Genomic DNA, 25145 nt, shown 5'->3' on the forward strand with positions numbered 1-25145 from the left:
AAGAGATCAAATTTGTCCTCAAGTTATTTTGCATACATATCTAATTTATATATTTATAATATCATTTATTTATTTCCAGAAGATTTATATTTAAATGTTTATATAGAATTTTATATAAAATTAAGAAAACTATGTAAAAACTGTAAGGTTCAAGCTCTCAAGGTAAAAACAGATACACTAAATCTGTTAGAAGAAAAAGTGAAGAGCCTTGAGCTCACTGGCACAGGAGATAACTTCCTGAATAAACCAGACCTCAGGCTCTAAGATCAACAAATATTAGATGGGATCTTGTGAAACCAAATATCTTCTGTAAGGGTAAGGACACTCTCAGCACAGCTAATGGATTGCCTACAGACTGGAAAAATATCTTCACCAACAGTACATGTGACTGACAGTGAATATCCAAAATATATAAATAACTCAAGAAAGTAAACACCACCAAGAAAAATAATCAAATTAAAAATGGAGTACAGAAGTAAACAGAGAATTCTCAATGGAGGAATATTGCAAGTCCAAGAAACACTTAAAGAAATCCTCAATGTCCTTAGTCAATAGGGAAATGCAAATCTAAATGACTGAGTTTTCATCTTATACCTATTTGAATGGCTAAGATCAAAGACTCAAGTGACAGCGCATAATGGCAAGGATGTGGATAAAGAAAAACTCCCATTTTTGGTGGGAATGTAAACTTGTACAACCACCTTGGAAATCAACCTGGAGAATTCTCAGAAAACTGGGAATAGTGATACCTTAAGACCCAGCTATAGCACTCCTGGGCATATACCTGGAAGATGTTATACCATAAAAAAAAAGGACATTTGCTCAACTATGCTCGTAGCAGCCTTATTTTTAGTAGTCAGCATCTGGAAACAACTTAAATGTCCCTCAATTAAAGAATGGATAAAGAAACTGTTATACATTTTTACAATGGAATACTACTCAGCTATTAAAAACAAGGAAAAATCTGAAATGTATAGGCAAATGGATGGAATTAGGAATGATCATCCTGAGTGAGGTAATCCAGACCCAGAAACTTATGCATGGTATATACTCAAAAATGTACATTGGCCACATAGTACAGGATAAACACATTACAATACACAGACCTAAAGAAACTGAATAAGAAGGAGTACCCTAGGGAGAATGCTTATTATTCATTCAGACATACAAATAAAATATATACTGGAAGCACTTGAAAGGAAGAAATAGGATGGGAGCCTACCATAGAGGGCTTCTGAAAGACTCCACCAAACAGGAGGATCCAAGCAGATGCTGAGACTCAGCCTATCTTTGTGGTGGAGAGCAGGGAATCTTAAGGAAGAGTTGGGGAATAGAAGGACCTGCAGGTCTCAGGAGCTCCACAAAGAGACCAATGGAGCTAACAAATCGGGTGGAGGACCAGGGTGCTGCAGAGACTCATGGACCAACCAAGGACCATGCATTGTTAGGACCTAGAACCTCTGCTCAGATGTAGTAGATAGACATCAAAATCCTCCTATGGGTCTCATAATATGGGGAGTAGATGCTACTTCTGATATGGACTGTGGTGCCCACTCATTCATTACCTGCCCCTGGTGGGGTTGTCCTTGCCAGGCCACAGAGGAAGAAAAAGTGGGGAAGAGCCTGGAACATATTGGCACAGGAGACAACTTCATAAACAGAACACCAACGGCCCAGGCCTTAATGTCAACAATTAATAAATGGGACCTCATGACGCTGAGAAGATTCTGTAAGGCAGGAGACACTGTCAAGAGAACAAAGCGACAGCCTACAGACTGGGAAAAGATCTTCACCAACCCTACATCTGACAAAGGTCTAATATCCAAAATATATAAAGAACTCAAGAAACTAAACACCACCAAACCAAATAACCCAATTGAGAAATGGGGCATGGAACTAAACAGAGAATTCTCAACAGAGGAATATCAAATGGCTGAGAAACACTTAAAGAAATGCTTAACCTCCTTAATCATCAGGGAAATGCAAATCAAAACAACTCTGAGATTCCATCTTACACCCATCAGAATGGCTAAGATCAAAAATTCAATCGACACCACATGCTGGCGAGGATGTGGGAAGAGAGGAACACTCCTTCATTGCTGGTGGGAATGCAAACTAGTACAACCACTTTGGAAATCTATCTGGTGCTATCTCAGAAAAATGGGAATAGGGCTTCCTCAAGACCCAGCTATTCCACTCCTTGGAATATACCCAGAAGATGCTCCAGCACACAGCAAGAAAATTTGTTCAACCATGTTCATAGCAGCCTTATTCATAATAGCCAGAACATGGAAACAGCCTAAGTGTCCTTCAGTAGAAGAATGGATAAAGAAACTGTGGTACATATACACTATGGAATACTATTCAGCTATTAAAAACAAGGAATTCCCGAAATTTGTGGATAAATGGATTGAGCTAGAAATGATCATAATGAGTGAGTTAACCCAGAAGCAGAAAGACTCAAATGGTATATAATCACTTATATCTGCATATTAGCCCAAGGGGCATGTCCCACGAAAGCCTTCACTTACCAGGAAACTGAGACAGAGGGGAGGACATTCTAGTGGGACTCTAGATGAGAGAAGCATGGGAGAATGGCAAATAGAAGGATCCAGAGGGTCCTAGAAGCCTACAAGCAGAATTTTAAATACTAGCTTTTACTAGTCCTGAAAAGTTGCTGATATGATATCAGGCTGAAGCTTTGTGTTTTCTATTAGAATTTTTAGTGAAACAATTTTAAATTCTATTTTGATCCAAAACATTTCTTTCTCCATAGGCCCAAGACAGAAGTAGTTCTAAGAAAGGCAAAAGTTGGCATAATATTATTTCATTAGATTGTTATTATTGATTTTGATTCTAATTTCAAAATTATAATCTCTATATAATTAGAAGTATATAAACTCATTATCTTTCTAAAGATTAGATATGACTTTTCAGAATCTACCATTTGTATTTGTATATAGTTAGTGTGTTTTTCTAAACAGCTCAGTAAAAATAATAGCTGCTTTTTCTACATATGAAAGTCATTCTTTACTTGATGTGACTTTTTCTTTTATAGGCATAAACAGATTCTATATTACAGTTACCTTTTCTTCCTGTGTTCTTCCTCACTTGTGGCTATCCTTCCTCTGAGTGAGCATATACAGGGGGAAGAAATCCCCCTCCGGAACAGTCATAGGGGAGGGGAATAAGGCGAAAATGGGAGGGAGGGAAGAATGGGAGGATACAAGGGATGGGATAACCATTGAGATGTAACAAGAATAAATTAATTAAAAATTTAAAAAAAGAAATGTATACCCAGAACATTTTTCTCATCTTTAACATGTTTGCTTCTGGTAGAAAATAAATCATTTTTGTACAGGTCACTGTTATTTTTTATGAATACATGAATTTCTTGCATTAAATATGTTCTTTTCATTTCCATACATGGTATTGTATGGGCTACAAAGACAGGTAGTTTATAATAATCTGCACTGTTTCAAACAGATTTTAGAACTAACAAAAATATGAAAGAAATCATTTACATATTACAACTGTTGAATAAAACATGTTTTGATTATCTGAAAACAATATAAATTTTGACCAAGTAAAGGAGATTTGAGGAGTATTCAGATGTGTGGCATTGGCGTTAGCCTCTGAATTATGATTGTTTTGAAAGGAAATTGTAGAAGAGTTGAGCACAAAAGATGACATGAGTGAAAAGAGTGAGGGTACCGTTGGGTAGGAAGTTATGAGACAGGGAGAAATGAGACATTATATTGAGATTTTTTTTTCCCAATAGGAATGCATCCTAAAGATGTTATCTACAGAATGATTTAATAGGCCGTCTCCATGTGGTCTCAGCAGAAAATTGTTCATTGGGAAAGATAGATGTGTTGGCCTAAGACATGTCTATAATATAAAGGGGCTGCACATTTACATTAAAAATTATTAGTGGGATGCTTTTCTGCATCCATTTGCTTGGCTGATTTTTAAGACATTCTATTTTTATTTTTTTGACATAGTCATATTTGTATTTTAGAAGATTACACATTTACATGAATGTGTACACATACACATACTCACGGAAGGAAAGAAATTATTTGCTTGGCTTTTATGAACTCATGGTATTCATGTAAGTCTTTTCTTTTTAATCAGACAGGATACTTTGAAATTTTTATTAGTTTTATAAATGTCTACTAGGATTATAAATTTGTAAATTCTCAATGGCATCTGCTTTACTGCTTTTTCTGTTCAATAGCTTCTTATCATTACTCTGGTGAAATGAAGATGTAAATGAGAGAGAGAGAGAAGTATTTAGTTCAGCACAGCTGCATTTCTTCACAGATGGGATGCAAATAGCAATGGGACAGCTGACTTGCAGTGTGGGGAGGATGTCAGATACATTTTCAATCCTCACTGTTTTCTTAAATTGGTATTAGGACAACTGTTAAATATTCATTGCTGAAAGAAATTGCCCTCATTGTCAACAGCCCAAATGTAACGATCTAATTCATTATTATTTCAAACTCTATTCACTTGATGTGGTATGTTAACTAATATCAATGTCATTTTTTTTGACAGTCAAAGGGGTTTATTTATTTTATTGTGATGACCAAATACCTTTGTGTGTCATGTCTCACCAAACCATCTTAATTACTCTCATTTTGGTAGATGGTAAAATGGAAGGTCTGCACTTGTTTGTCTTGTGAATAAAGATCTCATCAGATTAACTAACGTGGTTAAAGTCTAGTCAAACATTCATATTGTTTCTCTGATAGCAGTTTTATCTGGAATGTTAAGAATTTCAAGAGTCAGGAAGAACATAGTGAGGAAAACATTTGTCTTATAGTTCCAGGAACAGTATACTTTCTACAGATTGCATTTTACCAAGACGGATTTTCAGCTTGGTTTCGCTTTATCTTGGGGACACTTGCCAGTCCCATATAGTGAGTTCATAATTTTTCACATTTCATTATTTATTACTTTTTAATATTGATATATTGATTTGATTGTCAGTTTACACATACACACTCATGTACACACACCTACACACACACCACCCATTATGAGAAATATAATAGAATGTATTAGAACCAAGATAGCTGTGTAGCAAATAATTTCTATGCCATTTAACTCAGCTATTATGTTGTGACTCAAATTTGTCGCACTTCATATATGAATTTAATTTAGAAAACCAAAATCTATTTAGCCTACAGTACATGTGAAATAAAAATTGATATTTATTAAATAAATTGAAATCTATTAATTAATTCCATTTTAATATATATAAAAATCAATTGTTTCCTAGTTAAAAAGACCATCCGACTCATGCTGTTCAAATTTCTAAGTCTCAAAACATACAAATATTATGCAAATGTTTCTTTTTAAAGCTACATATTTTGTTTAGACATTTATTACAAGAACTTAATTATTAGGCTTGATATATAATATTAGAAATAATGTTTGGAAGTTCTGTATATCTGGATGAAAGTTGACACCCTAAGTTTTTACTTATGGCAAATATTTTAAAAATTGTGAGTTATGAAATAGGAAAAGTAAATAATTTGAAACATGATAAAAACAGAAAAATTTAAATGAAAAACATGCAAATGTAATGACATGATTACAACATATTAAAAATGCCAGAGAGAACAGGGAATCCTGGTAGTCTCTAAGTAGTGAAGAAGGTGATGGAACTTGGAATAATATTTAAAAAGAGAAGATAAATTCTTATCATGCTTTAATTTTCTATACATAAATAGTTCCATATAAACACAAGAAAAATGTTTATAATTCTAGGCTAACTTTGACAATGAAAATAATTTTAAGCTAAAAATATTCGATACCATCTGATGATTATAAAAAATTTAGGTAGCAGAAAAAAACATTTGAAGCAAAACATTCCTCTAAGTTTTTGAAACTCATGTCTAAGGGACAGGAGATAAATAATGGGTAAACTTTACTAATTTCATAAGAAGGAAGAACAATTATTTAGCAATATGGATAATTGGAAAGAAGGAAGGGGAAGAGAAAGAGGAGGAGGTCTGAGAAGAAATACTTGTAGTTAAAGCTAGAATAAAGAACAAATATGGCCCTGAAATGGTAGAAAACACCTGTAACCCAAAAATTGACTAGGCAGAAGCAGACAGGTTTCTGTGACTTCAAGGGCAGCCCAGTCTACAAAGGGAAACGGATCTGCTTTGGAGTATTCACTTTGTAGTCCTTGGTCACTGAACTTGGTGAAAATTCAGTAATTCAGCTTCTGATATTGTCTTACTGTTCTATTGCTGTGAACAGGCACCATCACCAAGGCACTCTTATTTTAAATAGTATTGAAGTGGGGGGATTGATTACACTTTCAGCTTAGTCTCCTCCTCATGTCCAGGAGCACTGTTGCACGCGGGTATGCATGGTGCTGAAGTCGCTGAGAGCTACATCTTGCTCTACAGCCAGTATGCAGAGGGAGAGGGAGCACTGAGCCTGGCAAGGTCTTTGGGGACCTCAAAAGTTATCTCCAACAAGACCACAGCTCCTAACACTCTGCAAAACCTTCAGCAACTGGGGCCAAAGCATGCAAACCTATTCACATAAGAAAGCCACTGTCATTGAAACCACCTCCCAGAGACAGAATTTCATGGCAAGCTCCCCAGTCCTCCGGCTCTTGCAGTCTTTCCACTCTTTCTGGAAGGATCCTTAAATCTTAGGTGCTGAAGATGTTCGGTAGAAATATCAACTGAATTTTCATTGGGTGTGGGTGTTTTTTTTTCTAGTGGTCTTAGTTTGTTTTAAAGAGAAGCTTCTAAGAAAATTTCAATTTGTAACTACATCAGTGTGTCTGATGTCCTCATGCCACAGAAAATGATCTAGGAAAGAAAGGCAAAAATGAAATATTCCTCACATGTGTCACTTAAATACATTAAGGATAACCTCCAAAGTGCCTGATTATGCTGGTGTGGTATAAAGAGATTAAATCCTGTACTTCCTCTGGAAATAATTCGTCCAAAAGTGAGCACAACTTTGAATTTTCCATTTCTCCCTGTGTATCTCCTATCTTTCCCCAAATGAGGTCCTTTATTAGTATTTGTTGAGCAGCACAGGAACTAAGCACAAGGCATGATGGGAATACTCTATAGAAGACTGCAGTAGAGTGCTACAATAGATAATTTCATTGCCTTGCTATTCCAAACTGACTCAAAAGCTCCCAGAAAAGAAAACTACACTTAAACACACTTTCTCAAACTATATTAGCACATTGTCTTAAACATTTATTATGAATATTTGTTGCGTAAGATTGAAACCTGTAGGCAGCTTCCAGCAAATAGCTATCATAACATGCACATGCATTAGTATGGTGCAGAGCATGCTAGAGTACATAACTCTTACTTAAAGGTGTGCATTAGCTTAAACTGTAGAAGGTGATTACATGGGAACACATGGGAACATGGGAAGTAAGGTAGGGTGTTACATTGATCCCTTAAAGGAAAGCGAAACTTGAACAGACTGATCACACAGGTTAGCAAGTTAAAACCTTAAGTGATTGCAATATATATTACATTTTTCACTGTGTGGTCATTAGATATTTTCACAAAACTTTACCACTACAGCCATATAAGTCACAGTCTTATACGTGTGTAGAGGCTTTAGGTAGAGTGAAGAATACAGGAGTCCACATTAACAGAAAAAATACAAGGTTCAGGATAAATATAGAAGCTGTGGATGGCATTAGTAGAAGTATGCTTTTGAAGTAGAAAGCAAATTTATCTCAGGTAGGGTAATAATTTGTATGATTTTAAAAAGCCATAAAGCATATTTTCTGGGCAAACAGTGAAAATGACAGGAAAAGATTACATAGTTTATATGTATTCTCCCCAAGACTATTTATAGCATAGTCCAGTGGCATATATGGGGATTGCAATAGGCTTGCAATCTTAATATCTGAATGGGTAGAAATTGTGAGATCCATCTAAACTGCTTTTATTGTGAGGAGGGATTCTATGCCAAATATTACCATAGTGATGTAAGATACATCAGCGATTGTATAAGAATATATTTTCTTTATGTATGTACATGTGTGAATATATGCATATTTGCATGTGTATGATTATATATATATGTGCATATAATATCAGCACATGTTGAAATAATAAAGATTAAAAATCCATCCAAGAAATTAATGATCCGCTGTACTTCAAATAGTTTTAATCCTTGACTTTAAATAGGCTTTATTATGTTGTTCAAGATTGGTAAACTGTAGAGCTGCACAAAATGTTGGCTGTCACTAACCGGAATTTTCAAAGTCAAAACACATGTATATTTTACTTATTGAACTCATTTCAAGAAAAAAAAAAGTGGTACTTCAAATAGTTGTCTATTTTTGTATCTCTTCCTAAAAAGACAGAAATAGCTAACATTAACTTGGATATGTTCATAAATACCATCAGCTCACATGCCAGTGATGAGGTGGCAAATGAAGAAATATGAGCAACACATCTTATCAACCTGTATTTGTGGTAATCTCTTGAACTACATAGGAGCACATGAAACATAATATGTATATACATATATATGTGTGTATGATCAATAAGACAATATCAATTTATAGTTATGTCTTGTGTAAAGGAAAGGAAACAAGGTCTTTGTGACCAGATTTTTGACAGATCATGAGAGTTGATATTCTTGTGGAGTAACGGACTACGTTAGTTACTTTTCTCTTGGTGTTATAAAACATCATGACCAAAGAAGGGAAGGTTTATTTGGGCTTATGGTTGCCGAGGAACAAGTGTCCCTTACCATCATGGTGAAGAAGCATTGCAGTGGCCAGCATGGTGGCTAAAACAGCAAATTTAGGGCTTATATCTTGTCCAGCAAGTGGTAAGCAGAGAAACAAAACTGAGTATAGCAGCAGGCCATGAAAGTACAAAGCTGACCCCAATTAAGTTGCTTTCTGCAGAAAGGCCACACCTCTGAAGGATCTCTAAGCAGTGCTACCATTGAGAATCAAGTGTTCAACTGCCTGAGGCTATGAACAACATTCTCATTCAAATGATCACTGATAATGAGGGTGTGGTGATAGTTTCTTGTTTGGGAACACATTGCTTCCCGTGAATTATTTTAAAAACGCATTGAAATTAATGAGTCCAATAGCAACATTCAAAACTGTACTAATTTTCTCAAGCAATATCAACATCTGGAATTATAATTACAATTTGCTTTGCCATTTTCTTAGACCCATCTCTTTTCTATGAGAGCTGAATAGGCTAGTTGAATCGAGATGTCTGGGAGCCCACTTTTCATTTTCCAGTTTCTTAATCTCCATAGTCTTTCTAGAAGTCTATCAGAACTTTTTGTTAGAAGGTATAGAACATTAGTTCTATTGGATTACACTTTACTTTCACACTAGCTCTAAATACAAAGATTAGGAAGGTAATATATTTATTTTAGTTTAAATGTGTGATAATAACTAGTGGATGCTTATAAAGTTATTAGCACTATTGAGATATGGGCACACATATTGTTGATGCTTTGACTTACTTGAGGCTTTTTAAAGCACTCACAGTAACATACTGAAGCTGAAGAAGCTCACCAGTCACATCAGATTCAGTATCCAAAATCCTCCCATTGCCTTAATACTTCTACCTAAGTGGTCCACAGCCACCTTGAATCATGTGCTGTAGTTCTTCTGGGAGTATTCGAGGAAGACAGACTGTAAATATCCAGAAATGCAACTGTCTTCATCACAGAAACAAAACATGACCATTTTATTTTTTTATTATTTTATTATTATTATTTTATTATTTTATGGGTAAAAAAACTGGCTCATTTTCAGAGGGCTTTTTGCCCCAGTGATTCCTGTTTTGATTTCTAAAGTTAAAATTGGGTTTCCTTACCTGAACAGATCATGTAATTTGAATGCCAGTCAGGCTGTTACATAGTCCAACATCCTCTAGCCAATTCCACACTTCTCTATAAATCAGATTCCTCATATTCTCTGACTGCATTACCAATTAAAGTGACCACTTTTATCTTTGCTCATTAAATAACATCTCATTAATTAGTTACTTTTTTTTTTTTTTTGTATCCTGACAAAATGAACTTAAAGGAGAAATGTTTTGGTCCATAGTTTTAGAGAGTTTCTATTCATCATAGTAGGGGGGGAGAGCATGATACAATGTTATAACATCAAGAATATGTGGTCCGGTAGTCTTGCTTAAGTGAGCCTCCTCTGCGGCTGGTGAAATAGTTATGTCCTTGATAGAGCATGTTGGTTGAGGTGTCTGGCTGATAAGACCAGCTCCCAAATGTGTAAATGCCAGACACGTAGTTGGCTCCAAATTATAAACCACAGGATGAGTATTCAGTGGGCACGAGAGACTGAGAACATTCTACCTCTCCGTACACCTCTGTACATCACTTCCTTTTCTATGGATTGAAGCTATAGGGCACACTGAGTACAAAAAAATTCTCAAAAAAAGCAGTGTGGTGGAACAGTAAGTTCCTCGCAAACCCAGAAGTGATCTCAGGAAACAACTTCAACCTGAGATTTCCTTGGAAGCAGAACCCACAGAACTTGTGGAATCTGACAGAGACGAAAGTATGGACCTCACCTGTGAATCTTTAAAGCTAGAGCCTGTGGTTGTGGACTTGACTCACAATGACTCTGTTGTGATTATTGAAGGAAAGAGACGGCCAAGGAGAAATGGGAGGAGGCTGCATCAAGACCATACTGACAGCTCTAAGGTGAGCATGATGATGAGGAACAGTCAGTCTAGGGAAAACTACGTGTATGTGATTACCCATACTCCTGAAAGCACCAAGAGTGAAGGAGCCCTCTAGTAAGGTCAATTGCCTGATCTGCATGGATGGATACTCTGAGATTGTGCGCAGTGGGCATCTAATGTTTCTATGTGGCCATGTCTTCTGTAGCCAGCACCACCATGATTCCCTTTAGAATGCTAACACTTGCCCAACTTGTAGAAAAAACGATGAGCCATAAACAGTACTACCCCATTTATATATGAAATGTGCAGAACTGCTCAGGATAGACCAATGGACAGCAACCAGGCTGGCTTTTCTGCATGGCGTCTGCTACAAGTTTCCTAAGCTCAAAAAGATATTAAAAAATAAATATTTAATATAAACTTCTCTTTTGTTACTTATGGTTTGATGCTATGGAGCAAGATCCAAGGATCCTCCGAGGTCAGCTCAGCATCTCTGCCCCTATGGGAGGTCTGAGTCCAGAGTAGGAGAAAAGGAGTAAGGCATACACTGGAGTTGAACATGGCAGCTCTAGCCTCTTTATGGAGCTTACATGTTAGCCAAGATGTTTCTCTGTTGAAAAAGTTTGCCCCAGCTCTTCTGGGTGCAGAATCTTCCCAAGGAATTTTCTGGATAGCTCTTCTGCCTGCCACATAGTGATTTGGCCAGATAGCCACCCAGCCCAAGGATCCCAGTACAGATTCTGCCCTCAAAAGCCCATTTGGTGGACTTTCATTTTTCCTTCCCTTGAGAGCAGAGGTGACCTGTGATGCTACCTGCAAATCAAGAGACTCTCTGCAGGGCAACTTTATTTCCTAATAATAATGAGAACCTGCTCTTCCGCAATCCAAAAAATGAACCACTGCTAGTGTCCTCAGCCCAGTGTTGCCTATGGGATCAGTGTCTACCCCACCCTACCTCTGATCATCACCTGTTCTCGGATACCCTACCCATGCTCCAAAGTTCTTTGTTTGGCACAGAACATTAAAGGCTAATAGAACAAGCAAGTGTTTGCACGTCCTCTCATTTCTGCTATGATCTGTCCTATATTGTCCACAGTGACCTCCAACCCTCAGTTTTTTAGTTCCCACTACCTAATGTCTGACAAAGCATAGATACCATGAGATGGTAGCAGTAACAGAGGCCTTATCTGCTGTTCACTTCCATGCTTTTACCTAAGTCACTGTTTCCCCATTTTTCGAAGGTGTTGCCTTACTCAACCTGTCACAGCCCTGGCTTTGCTACACCTCTTGAGTAGATAGGTATTTCCAATGCTGCTCTTCTGGCCAGTTGAGCTCTGGTCCTCTGGGCTTTTGACTGTGACTGCTCCATAGGTTTTGGTCATAAAAGCACGGTGACAATTGCTCCCCAGGGGACCACATAACAATCTCTGCTCCACTTCATACGTGTGAGGGCCTCAGGTGCTCTTGAGCTAGTGAGGTGGTAAATTGCCCCTTGGGACACTAGGCACAGGGTGGCTTAAAGAGGATAGGCCTCCACAGTACTTCCTAAGAGGGCATCAAGCCAAGCCATTGCGTGTGTGTGTGTGTGTGTGTGTGTGTGTGTGTGTGTGTGTGTGTGTAACATGTTTGAGGTAGGAGAAGGACCACTGAAGCATTGCTAGCAACAACTGTCAGTTTACTGTTCTGAAAGAACAGGGACTCAGCACAGAATTCACTTTAAATGGAGCTGAAAGGATGTCCCTCCTCTAAGTGAAAAGAAAATATGTATATTTTGATTTTTTATGTGTTTGGCTTCCAGTTTGTTTGAATAAGAATATTATTTTTTAATGTGGACTCAGAGGGTAGGAGCATTAGCTGGCATCATTGTGATGTGTGGTGTATGCCCTCCCCTTGAGTATAATAGCCATTGAGTTCCTTGTAGGCCTCATGGACTTCCTCTTCTTAGTTCTAATGACAGCCAGACTTCCAGGAGACAAGGCAGCCATGCAGCCAGCTGACCTGTAAATATAGTGGCACCCACTTAAAATTTTTTTTCTTCTTAAAGACAGTTAATGAAATTGGTCTTAAAGTTCTCTTACTTCCTCCTAAATTAAATTGAGGAAAGGGTGTATTTAGTTCTACTAATCAGAAACTGCATCAGTAGGAAAAGATTGATATAGAAAACAACCCATTTCCCTTTTCATATGTATATACACACACATATATACACACACATATATACATATATTTTCCCCTTAATAATATATATTAACTCCTTCTATGTTACGTTTATACTGTGTTCATGGGTTTCAATTCTGTTTTGGACTCCTCTGCTAGTATTAAAGATGGAAATATAACAATTTGAACCAAGAAAAATATATATGGTCTAGGTTATTCTATTGTGGTAGATGACCCAGGTGAGAAACTGGAACAACCTCCAGAGGCTTGCTATCATCGAGGTCTTAAGGTTGAAACGGCTCCACAACCTGAAAGGTATTTTCACATCTATGGGGTCAAACTTTTAAAATATGTGCCACTGAGGACAATTTGAGGTTCATATCATAAATGCTTCTTGCCAGCCTTGGATCTCCTTGTTCCCATTATAGGTTTTATTTAAGAAGTTATCAATGTGTTTTCTGATTTTACAAAACACCACAAAGAATAATTTAAAGCATATAGTATAAGATTACTTCTCACATTAAAGGCAAAAATTGAATTATCTCAAACTTTACAGGGTAAGAAGATGAGGCTTTAAAGAAAATTCCCATACAATATTCCAGTCTCCTGAAGTTATGATACAGTTCCCAAAATTATGATACTTTCTTATGCTGTTGTAGAACATAGTTCTGCTACACCAATTCTCTTTAGTAAGGCCATCTTTGTGAGCCAAAGAAAATCTGAATATATTCAAAATAAATCTTTCAATGCTGCATCTCTGGTTACTGGAATTATGTAAGGGATTTGCAGCCAATTCAATATCTTAACCCTTCCATTCTGAGTCAAAATTCTTAAGATCTACTCATCACATATTTTCCAGGAGTTTTAAAATATACTCACAGGTGACATTTTGTGACTAATTTAAGAGTTCCTGATATGAATTCAACCAAATGTACTATTTACATTCAAATAAGTAGATAGAAGTTTTACAAAGGAGTTAACTAAGGTTTGAAGAAACAGTAAAACAGACAAAAATTGAGGGAACATATTCAATGAAATTATGGGTGAATAGTAAAACTACTTCATATATATATATATATATATATATATATATATATATATATATATATATATATATACACATATTGTTGATGTTTTCAAAATAAAAACCTAAAGGTATGCATTCTGCATTCAACAATAGGCATTTTTCTCAATTACTCAAAGAAGTGAGTCACTTTAAACTATATGTCCATCATATTTTAAGTACTTATCTTTCTATATTGGGTGGAGGAGACCAAATAAATGTGAGTAATAGGGATTTTCTTTTAAGAAAGAATCTGTTACGGTTTCCACAGCCATTGTGCTGTCATGCTGCCTTCCGTTCATATATCTGTCTCTTCCTGGAGTCTGAAACTTTTCTGGCCTGAAAGGTGTATTAAGAATCTCTTTGTCTTTGTGTCCATCTGTTTCTGTTTATGTCTGGCTGTCTGTGAGTAATGATTGTCCATCCCTATCAAAGATCTCAGATTTTCATTTATTGTACAGCATAGAAAGCATCATATGTGTGAGGAATGGAATACTTTATGGAAATCTTTAACAGAGTTTTAAAAGGAACTAAGTCCCTGTCTTCCATGGACCTCTACTGACCCAGAAAATCAACATTATATTCCATATTCACAAATTGTTGCCTTAAACTTTTAATGTTGGTTTTAGGAATTTGCTTTCTACCTATGGACTTATTGCACTACTTTCAGAAAATGATAAACATGCATTCCGTTAATCTTGGGTCAGGGGCATGGAAGAGTACATAGCTTAAAATTACAGCTATGCATTAGTTTAGGTTGTAAAAGTTGATCCCAAGGCAAGTAAGACTGGTTGTTACATTGTTCTATTTAAAGCAGGTTAAGCAAAGAGTGTGAGTACACAGCAGACTAAGCCCTTTTAATATTTGGTGACTTCATTAAATCTGGCTGTGAGGTCTAGAAAAATCCAGCCTCTAAAGATGACTGTTCTTTTAACCATATATGTATATGTACAAACACACACACTGTATGTATACATATGTATTCCTAAATATAACCTGCTCAGCCTCATAATGTTACTTGTGTATGGGTTTTCAAGGCTGACCATTTGCAGTTGGATAACCAATTGTTCTCTCCCCTACACAAGTCTATTTCCTACACTCTCAGCATTTCTTAGGCATCTAAGAAATGCTTTGTCCCTAAGAAATGTTCTGTATAGAGTTGAGGCCTTGTAGTCTTTACCCTATTTACTTTGGAATACCAATTATTGTTTCTTTGTTCAGATCACCTTTATACAGTTGTGAAATTTTATGGATGTAGCTTCCGACATGGTTAGCAGATACTGACCAATATACAATACCACATTCTCCGACCTTTTATAATCTTTTTGTCCCCTCTTCTACAACATTCCCTTATACTTGGGACTGGGCATCACCATACTTATTTTTGATTAGTTTTAGTTTTCTGTAAAAGGCTCCAGTTGTAGAGAGACTTCTTGATCAGAAGTGAGGTCTACATTTACCATTGAATATAAGGACAACTACTTAAAATGCAGTTGAGGAGTGTGCTGGTTTAGTAAAATGATAGGTTTTGGTTCTCTTCTTATATCCATAACTTTCCCAACAATAGATAGTTGTTTATTACTAATGTGTATATGTATGTACCACTAGTACATATGTAGCATTATCATGTCATGCTGGTCAGTATTGCAAGAGAGAACTTATATATATATAACATATTATATAAATATATGTTGCATAATTTATAATATAAACTACATATTATAATATAAATTAACATATATTAAAAATTGATAATACAGCATTTATAACAACCATATATATTTGAATAAATAATTAGCAGAAAATGGGTAAATATATAAAAGGAATAAGAAAAAGAAAAAAATATAATAGGGCTTCCGCAAGACCCAGTTATTCCACTCCTTGAAATATACCCTGAAGATGCTCCAACACACAACAAGAAAATTTGCTCAACCATGTTCATAGCAGCCTTATTCATAATAGCCAGAACATGGAAACAGCCTAAGTGTCCTTCAGTAGAAGAATGGATAAAGAAACTGTGGTACATTTACACTATGGAATACTACTCAGCTATTAAAAACAAGGAATTCCTGAAATTTGTGGACAAATGGATTGAACTAGAAATGATCATAATGAGTGAGTTAACCCAGAAGCAGAAAGACTCAAATGGTATATACTCACTTATATCTGCATATTAGCCCAAGGGTCATGTCCCACGAAAGCCTTCACTTACCAGGAAACTGAGACAGAGGGGAGGACATCCTATTGGGACTCTAGATGAGAGAAGCATGGGAAAATGGCAAAGTTGAAGGATTCAGAGGATCCTAGAAAGCTACAAGAAGAACATTGATAAGCAGATTTGGGCCCAGGGGTCACGCTCAAACTATGGCACCATCCAAGGACAATACAGGCCGTAAACTTCAAAACCCTACCCAGATCTAGCCAATGGACAGGACATTCTCCACAGTTGAGTGTAGAGTGGGATATTACTTTCTCACATACTCTGGTGCCTCATATTTGACCACATCCCCTGGATGGGGAAACCTGGTGGCACTCAGAGGAAGGATAGCAGGTTACCAAGAAGAGACTTGATACCCTATGAGCATATACAAGGGGAAGAGTTCCCCCTTAGTGACAGTCATAGTGGAGGTGAGTACAAGGAAAATGGGAGGGATGGAGGAATGGGAGGATACAAGGGAGGGGATAACCATTGAGATGTAATATGAATAAATTAATAAAATAAAATTAAAAAAAAGAAAAAATATAAATCAAAGTTATACATTAATTTAAAATAATTTATAAATCCATTTCACAGTAATCTTCATTTTATGTCACTCTTTTCAAATAACAAGACATTAAAACAGATACTTATGTTTTTACTGCTGAATCCTGTGATTCTAAGTAATACAATTATAGCGTAAGCTAACATTGTCATACTGTTGTAGGTAGAAATAGAAGGACACTTTGTATTTTGTAGCATCACTGATTTGCTAGTATAATAGTCCAAACTGTCCACATTGTGAAGACATCTTGGCTAATATTAAATTAACCCATGTCACTAAATAAAATGTGAAAATGTCACTGGTGAATTGTGTAATGAAGACTTCTTTCTACTTAAGTGTTTAACATCAACATGCAGGTAACAACAGGTTTTTGGGAAAATATGATTCATTTAAAAACTTTCTTATAACTGAACTACAAAAACATGACTATGTCCAGATTATGATGCCCAACTGAACAACCATGACCAAATGTCCAATCCACCAAAAGACCTTTTGAATTATCTCCTAAAATTCTATACTTCCTGCTAATAACTTTGCAGAATGTGTCACTCACATAAAAACCCTGTATGATGGATATGTACCAAGCATCCATGTGATATTTAAAGATCTTCTAGTATCATGGGAGATTTATGGCTCCCTTTGCATATTTTCAGAGATACTGAGACTATTTCTGAAAGGGCTGAAGCATTTCAGAAGACACTTGGTTTCTCTTGAAAGGCCACTTTGGGATTCAACTGCATATGAAACTATAGATGGAAGTAAAGTGAGATTGTGATGGTAAATTATTCAAAGAAAACAAGTCACTGATTGAGCTGGTTTTACAAACACTTGAATAAAAAAAGGAAAAAGTCAACATGCCTTGTTTACTTTGTTTTGTTGATTCTTAGACATTCTAGCAGGCTCTGGTTAGGGTTGTATGATAGCTCTCATCACACAGAACAATTGTAAAGGCGTGAGCATAAATCATACTAATTATCATCTCTTGAAGAACTTTTTGTTGTAGGTTTATAACAAGTTTAAATTATAGGTGTAAATTACAAGTGTAAATTTGTTTTACATTAGAAAAGATAGTTTTAAATTAGAAAGTATTGAACTTCCTTCTTATGCCAATCAATCTTCACAGTTTATTGTAATAAGATCATGAAATTCAGATACATAAGCAGTTTGTAAATGAAATGAAAAAGTTGTTTAGATGAAAGATTTCTTCTGTATTTAATTTTATACTATCTGAGAATAAGACTGGGGAAACTAATAACACAATGAGTATTGGCTGCACAAAAACAACGATTTTTTTAAAGCCACCATCTGATAAGAAAGTTCACATTTTATACTCATTAAAAATAGTTTTAAAAGTTAGAAAATAAGTAGATGTCTCGGGTTATGTGATGTGTGTGTATGCACATGTGAAAGTGTGTATGTGCATGTGCATGTATTTCTGAAAGGAACTGTAATAGAATCTATAGGAGGATGAAAATGGGTATCTACAAAGGTGCTCACTTAAGTGTCTGCTGTTCTCCTTCCAGTACTATTGCTCCTCTTTCTAGTAGAAACTGAGCCTGGGAATGGATGGTTTTCATTAACAATGAAGAGGAAAATTAACTTCAGCTCTCCCTCCTTCTCTATTCATTCTCCTTCATCACATCACTACATATTCATGAAGTTAAACTCAGGGTACTCAGGTCCACTCGGTGATAAACTTCTTCTACATCAATGCATTCAAAGGATTATGAGGTATCTAAAGCCATTTTTTCTATGTCAAAAATTGAGCCCGACTACTTTTGAAAAGCAAATTTCCCTCCCAGTTCAAGGTGGTTGATTTCTGGGCTCCTCTATTATCTACCTTTGTGGGTCTCTGCAAACACTAGGCCAACAGAGTGTCAATTCATCAGAGGAAAGAAGAAAATCTCCAACAAGCCTGACTGGCTGGTATTGGGTCTAACTTCAAGAGATAGACACCTGCTAGCTTATTTTATGCATATGTAAGCACAGCATAACTTGAAGGAACAAATGGTTCCCTGGTGATAAATAAATCCCATGTATACCACAAATCTTAAGACATGACTACCTTGAAATTCTTGTAAAATACAAGTGACAGTGTACACTTAAACAAGGGCTATAGATTAACTGAGAAAGCACACTCAAGGTAAACAAGCTCATGTTAATGGGCGAGCAGGTGTGATCTGGCCATACAGACAGTACAAAAGTCCCTGCCCAGCCTTTTTGGCAGATGAGAGATTAAAGAAACAACCTGTGTCCTTAGTATTCCTGGTTTTCCTAGTGTTTATCTGTGAACACAAGAACCATACACACCTCCTACATCTCCAAAAGTGAATCTTAGGAGTGGGTTAGGACCAGCTTCATGGCCCTTATGCTTTGTACATGTGATTTGTAAAACCGTGTTAGAGATAGATTCTTAAATTCATATGATTTCCATACATCTTGACATCTTGAATATAATTCTGTACATAACCATTTCTTTTCTGTCTACATTGACCATTCCAGCATTTATAGAATTGTAAGACCTGTAAATTATTTCAATTAAAGAATTGAAATAATTCTCAATTGGCAAATTTGCTTCACAGTGGTGAAGCAAAAAAAAAAAAAAAAAAAAAAAAGAGTCATTGAACTATTTCCACATAAATTAAAATGATGAGGAAGATATGTATTTTAGTTTCTATGTAGCACATAGATACATTGAAATTAAATATGAACACAAATGATATATTTGGGATTGGAGAAATCCTGTAGAGTATCTTGGTTTTGCTGATAGTCAACATAGAGCATAGGATAAATTTGTAGCTTTATAACAATTATATCTGTTTTAATTCATTAATACTTCACTATGTAAATGAAGAACAGAAATGCACAAATGGGAAATAAAGGCTTTGCAAATTACTGAAAGAGACTCCAAAGTAAAAAAAAAAATCTACTCCTATGAAGCATGTAAACTTTAAAACCTGTGACAGAAAACCTAGAGAAAAACTAGAAAAATATTGAAAATGCAACTAAGATATTGACCACATCCCCTGGATGGGGAGGTTGGGTGGCACTCAGAGGAAGGATAGCAGGCTACCAAGAAGAGACTTGATACCCTATGAGCATATACAGGGGGAAGAGGACCCCTCAATCACAGTCATAGGGAAAGAGAGGGAGGGGAAAATGGGAGGGAGGGAGGCATGGGAGGATACAAGGGATGGGATAACAATTGAGATGTAATATGAATAAATTAATAAACTATATTAAAAATAATAATTTGTAGATGGTGAAAAATGTAGGTCTATCCTTAAAATTCATATAACTGTTATTTCTGTAATACTAGAAAAGACACAAATGCTCAAAAAACAAAAGTTTATTTTAAAAGGAAGAACACCTTTTTATCCAAATTTATTTTTAAAAAGTTAAAGGAAATAATTTTCTAAACAGAATGCTGAAGTCAAACTAGAATCTTTATATTTAACTCTGTACCCACTCAACCTTCAGCAAAAATACTTCATTTGCATTGTGTTGCAGTTTATACAGAGGTTTATACATGACCAAAGGATGGAGCAGAATTGACTTTGAAGTGCTCAGACCTAAAGTTGCATCTATATCATGTGCCTCTTTTTCAAGGTTCAGGAGATAATGGAAAAAAGACAAGACAAAAATCTAAATCTAAGAGCTTAGAGAACAATTCTCTGACCCTATGACTTCGGTATATGGCACTGCCTTTGCACTCATGGACCTTAGCACAGCTGCAGTTTCTGCCTTAAGACTTACCCAAAATGTGTCCCATATCATTTCACCATGTGTGTTTATTGGAGGGCTATGAAATTAACAAAACATTACCATATAGAGGAAACTATTATAATGAAGAGTTCAGCATCTGAGGTGATGATAAAGATGATAATCAAGAATGAAAATTCCTAAAACTCAGTATTTACTTGATTGAAATGGTAAGAAATAAAATAAAAACTAAGAGCTAATTTTTTTCTTCTTAAAAAATATTTACATCAAATTTCCACTTGAAAAAATAATTGACAGTATTGGGAGAAGAAAAATATGACAAGCTTTTAATCATGGTTTTTGGTAAACTGTTTAGAAAAGAATAAATTCAACAAAATTTTGTATGAATATAGGTCATATTTAAGAACAGAAGATGATTATTTTTATTCATTTTTTGTATTTTGTATTTTTCTTTATTTTTCACATACAATTTTATTATTACACATATGTACAATAAACTACTTACAGCAAGAACTACACAACAATCAGGAATTATATAAATGTTACATTTATAGTGTTTTGCCTATTTATATTTGGCAGCCTTGAAGAAAACATCTTTCCTATCTTAGTGAGACTAAAATTCTGAATGTACATCAATATCTATCATATCCCATCTCTACCAACTTAAAACATCTACGTACACCTAAAAACATCTTAACCCCTAAACAACTGAACATAATTGTAAAACTAAACTATCTTGTTTTCAACCTCATCAAAGCCTTGAGAAGGAATAAAATTAATTACTTGACTAGACAGGAAGTAAAGGCTAGCAGCTTCCAGAATGGAAAATGACAGAGTTGGCTGCCTGAACAGTCACCCCAAACTCTTTATAACGTTGGAGCATCATCTTCAACCTTCTGGCCCAATATATCTGACAGACATATTTGTGAGGCAGAAACTATTTAGGACTTGCTTACCCTATATTGGCAGAGTTTGGCCATCAACTCCAAGCTTGACCATTTTTTTTTTCATTTTTTATTAATTTATTCTTGTTACATCTCAATGGTTATCCCATCCCTTGTATCCTCCCATTCTTCCCTCCCTCCCATTTTCCCCTTATTCCCCTCCCCTATGACTGTTCCTGAGGGGGATTTCCTCCCCCTGTATATGCTCATAGGGTATCAAGTCTCTTCTTGGTAACCTGCTATCCTTCCTCTGAGTGCCACCAGGTCTGCCCCTCCAGGGGACGTGGTCAAATATGAGGCACCAGAGTATGTGTGAAAGTCATACTCCATTCTCCACTCAACTGTGGAGAACGTTCTGTCCATTAGCTAGACCTGGGTAGAGGTTTAAAGTTTACCGCCTGTATTATCCTTGGCTGGTACCTTAGTTTGAGCGTGACCCCTGGGCCCAAATCTGCCTATCATAATGTTCTACTTGTAGGTTTCTAGGACCCTCTGGATCCTTCTACTTTGCTATTCTCCCATGCTTCTCTCATCTAGAGTCCCAATAGGATGTCCTCCCCTCTATCCCAGTTTCCTGGTAAGTGAAGGCTTTCGTGGGACATGCCCCTTGCGTTAGTATGCAGATGTAAGTGAGTATATACCATTTGAGTCTTTCTGCTTCTGGGTTAACTCACTCATTATGATCATTTCTAGTTCAATCCATTTGTCCACAAATTTCAGGAATTCCTTGTTTTTAATAGCTGAGTAGTATTCCATAGTGTATATGTACCACAGTTTCTTTATCCATTCTTCTACTGAAGGACACTTAGGCTGTTTCCATGTTCTGGCTATTATGAATAAGGCTGCTATGAACATGGTTGAGCAAATTTTCTTGCTGTGTGCTGGAGCATCTTCTGGGTATATTCCAAGGAGTGGAATAGCTGGGTCTTGAGGAAGCCCTATTCCCAGTTTTCTGAGATAAGCTAGACCATTTTTAGACAGTATTCTGTCTGTGACAGAAACAAGGACATTTTGCCCTGTGGCTTGTTTGTCACATTTGAAGCCATTCCCATAAGAAGGTTCATTGATCCTCATCGTCTTCTTTGAGTTTGGCTGGGAGTTGCTAGGAGTTAATCTGTCTTATTGTCCAGGAATCTTTAAAATAATAAAAAACATCTTTAAATGCCATATTCTGTAGTTCTCTGAGGGTTTTCAAGACCTTCTATAACTATTTTACTTTACCTATCTATAGAATCATATCTATCTGTTACACCTAGGATGAATTTTTGTTATAAAAATAAGCTAGTAAGTGACATGCCCATGATTTTATCAATTAACAATTAACTTGTATACTTAATTACTCTAAACAGCTGGCAATAACACTTTAAAGGTATTGGAAGTAAACCTTGTATTATAATTGAGTTGTAGGTGATTCAATACTTCATATTACAGTAGAAATATATATTATGTGTGAAGAATAATCTTAAATTTAAATTCTATATCAATGTATCACATTTAACTAATTTTGTATCAATATACAAAATTCTATACCAGTAAGTTAAAAATAACCTTGTGATTAACGATTGAGCATTAAGTTGAGGAGTAGATTCCCTTATCTACTTTTTATCCTATCATCTCTCTATATTTCTATATTCCCTTGTCTTTCTTTTTAGCCCCTATATCTAAGGCTAAGAAAGAAAGATAAAGGAAAAGAGAGACATTCCTAAGTGCAACCTAGTTTCCTCTCTGAATAAGAGAGAAAATAAACATTTATAGACTAAGAAAGCAACCAAATACATACCCAACCTCCATTAGGGTAAACGGAATGTCAGTCTCTTAAGGTTTCTTCTGGCTAATTTGGGGCAAATAACACCTTTATAGGGACCCAAATAAAATTGGAGAAAATGGTAAAACAATCTAGGAATAGAAGTTGTGGTCCACCAACCATAGACCATGTATGGTATGGACCTAGACCCTCTGCTCCGATGTAGCAGATAGGCAACACAGTCTCCTGGTGAGTTCCACAATATGAGGAATAGGGACTACTTATGACGTGAACTCTGGCCCCTCAACATTGACCACTTTCCTCTGGGTAGGGCAGTATTACTAGACCACAGAGGAAGAGGATACAGGTGGTACAGATGAGGCTTGATAGGTTGAGATCAGATGTTAGAGGAGGAGGCCTCCCCTTTCTGAAGACTAGGGGAATGAGAGAGAGAGAGAGAGGAGGATAGAGGGAAGAGGGGTCAGGAAGTGATGAGGGAGGGGGGACCACAATTCACATGTGGAGAATTCAAACGGTAGAACAAGTTGGTAACTTATATTATTAATCCCACTACTTCTGAGACTGGTTGAAACATGAAAGTCTGAGCGTAGACAGTGCCTCTTATTGGTTACAGAATCCTTGTGATTTATTATTAGATACCGTTCTTCATATGGCATGAATGAAGATTTACAGATGTCTTTCATCTGCTCATACAAAGAGCAGAGAACTAGCCTTGATTGTTCTGCACATCCCACACACCTCATACATTTATAATTTTAGGACTTTATAATGCTTATGAGAATTTATATGTTTTCGGAACAAAGAACTGGACACTGATGCTGGATCAGACCTGACAGGATCCATTCCTTTCTCCATGCTGGACACTGAAATACCACATCCTTCATGTTCCAGCACCAAGTGCTTAAGTTGCTCTTTTTTTGTCAGAACAAGGCAGCTCCCAGGGCAGCTTCAAGGAAAGCTTCTCATACCAATTGGTCAAGCATTTCAGAGTGTCCCACACAGGATTTTAATTAAGTGTAATTCCTAGCATTCTCCACTGTCTAAACTTCAAGACATTAGGTTTAACAATAAAAGCCCTAGGGGACATTAAGGCTTCCTATGCTGCCTTTGCCCTTTATATAAAGCCTCCCTCTCTGAGACCACTTCCTTACAGGCAGTAAAATACTTGGAACTTTAATCCAACTGTCAGTGTTTTTTGGTGAAGCACAAGACTCTAGAAAACCTTCTAGTCTTCTTTTCAGGACTGCATTAAGATTTTATTGTTCATTAATTATATTGTCATCCACAATCCTGAATGAAAAATATTTTGTCCTTGAGTGAAAATGGCCATTGTCTCTTACTGAACTTGACCTCTCTCCTTCTGTGGTACTGAGTACATGAAAAGACTTGAGCTGTAATCCCATGAGCAGGACTATGAAGGAATCAGTGGGCCAAGAAATATAAGGAATGACAAAATCATATAACAGGTGGCACAGTCAGACGGTTGTACCATCTGGACTAACCATGCCCCAAGCCGACATATTCAAAAATGATACCTGCGAGTTGTCTTTCTTCTTCTATAAAGACACTTTTGTAGGAAATTTCTCACCTCAAAAGCAGATGTCCTAAAGGACCTCAACAGGATGTGTGAACTGCACTTCTGGTATGGAAGCATCACCTCAGCATCGTATATAATATCTTTAGCTGATAAAGAATATTTTCTCCTCCAAATTTAAAACTAAATACTTAGATGTTGAGAACATTGGAAAACACAATTATATTATCTATGAATTCAAGTTTATAGAATTTGAATTTATCATATGAGAGGGGCAGACAGTGGATTTTAACTTAACAGATTATGAAATTATTCATAATGTGATTTGTGATTTTATAATAAAACTAGACATTTGTAATTGTGTGTGTATGTGTGTGTGTAGGTGTGTAAGCATGTATGTGCACAGGGACGTAAGTGGATGTCAGAGAACAATATTAGGAGATGTCTCTCACCTTTCTCATGCTTTACAGATAGGATGCCTGTTTTGCTGTTCAACT

At 36.2% G+C, this 25145-nt stretch overlaps 1 pseudogene across 1 annotated transcript; it reads left to right on the forward strand.

The window, feature by feature from the left end:
- Nucleotides 1-6387: 6387 nt before the first annotated feature.
- Nucleotides 6388-11021, forward strand: LOC311589593 (E3 ubiquitin-protein ligase RNF4-like; annotated as a pseudogene). Its single transcript has 2 exons — nt 6388-6434; nt 10491-11021. The product of its transcript is annotated as an E3 ubiquitin-protein ligase RNF4-like (transcript).
- Nucleotides 11022-25145: the final 14124 nt, after the last annotated feature.

The sequence above is a fragment of the Acomys minous genome, assembly GCF_964271855.1.
Source record: "Acomys minous genome assembly, chromosome: 18".
NCBI classification, from domain to species: Eukaryota; Metazoa; Chordata; class Mammalia; order Rodentia; family Muridae; genus Acomys; species Acomys minous.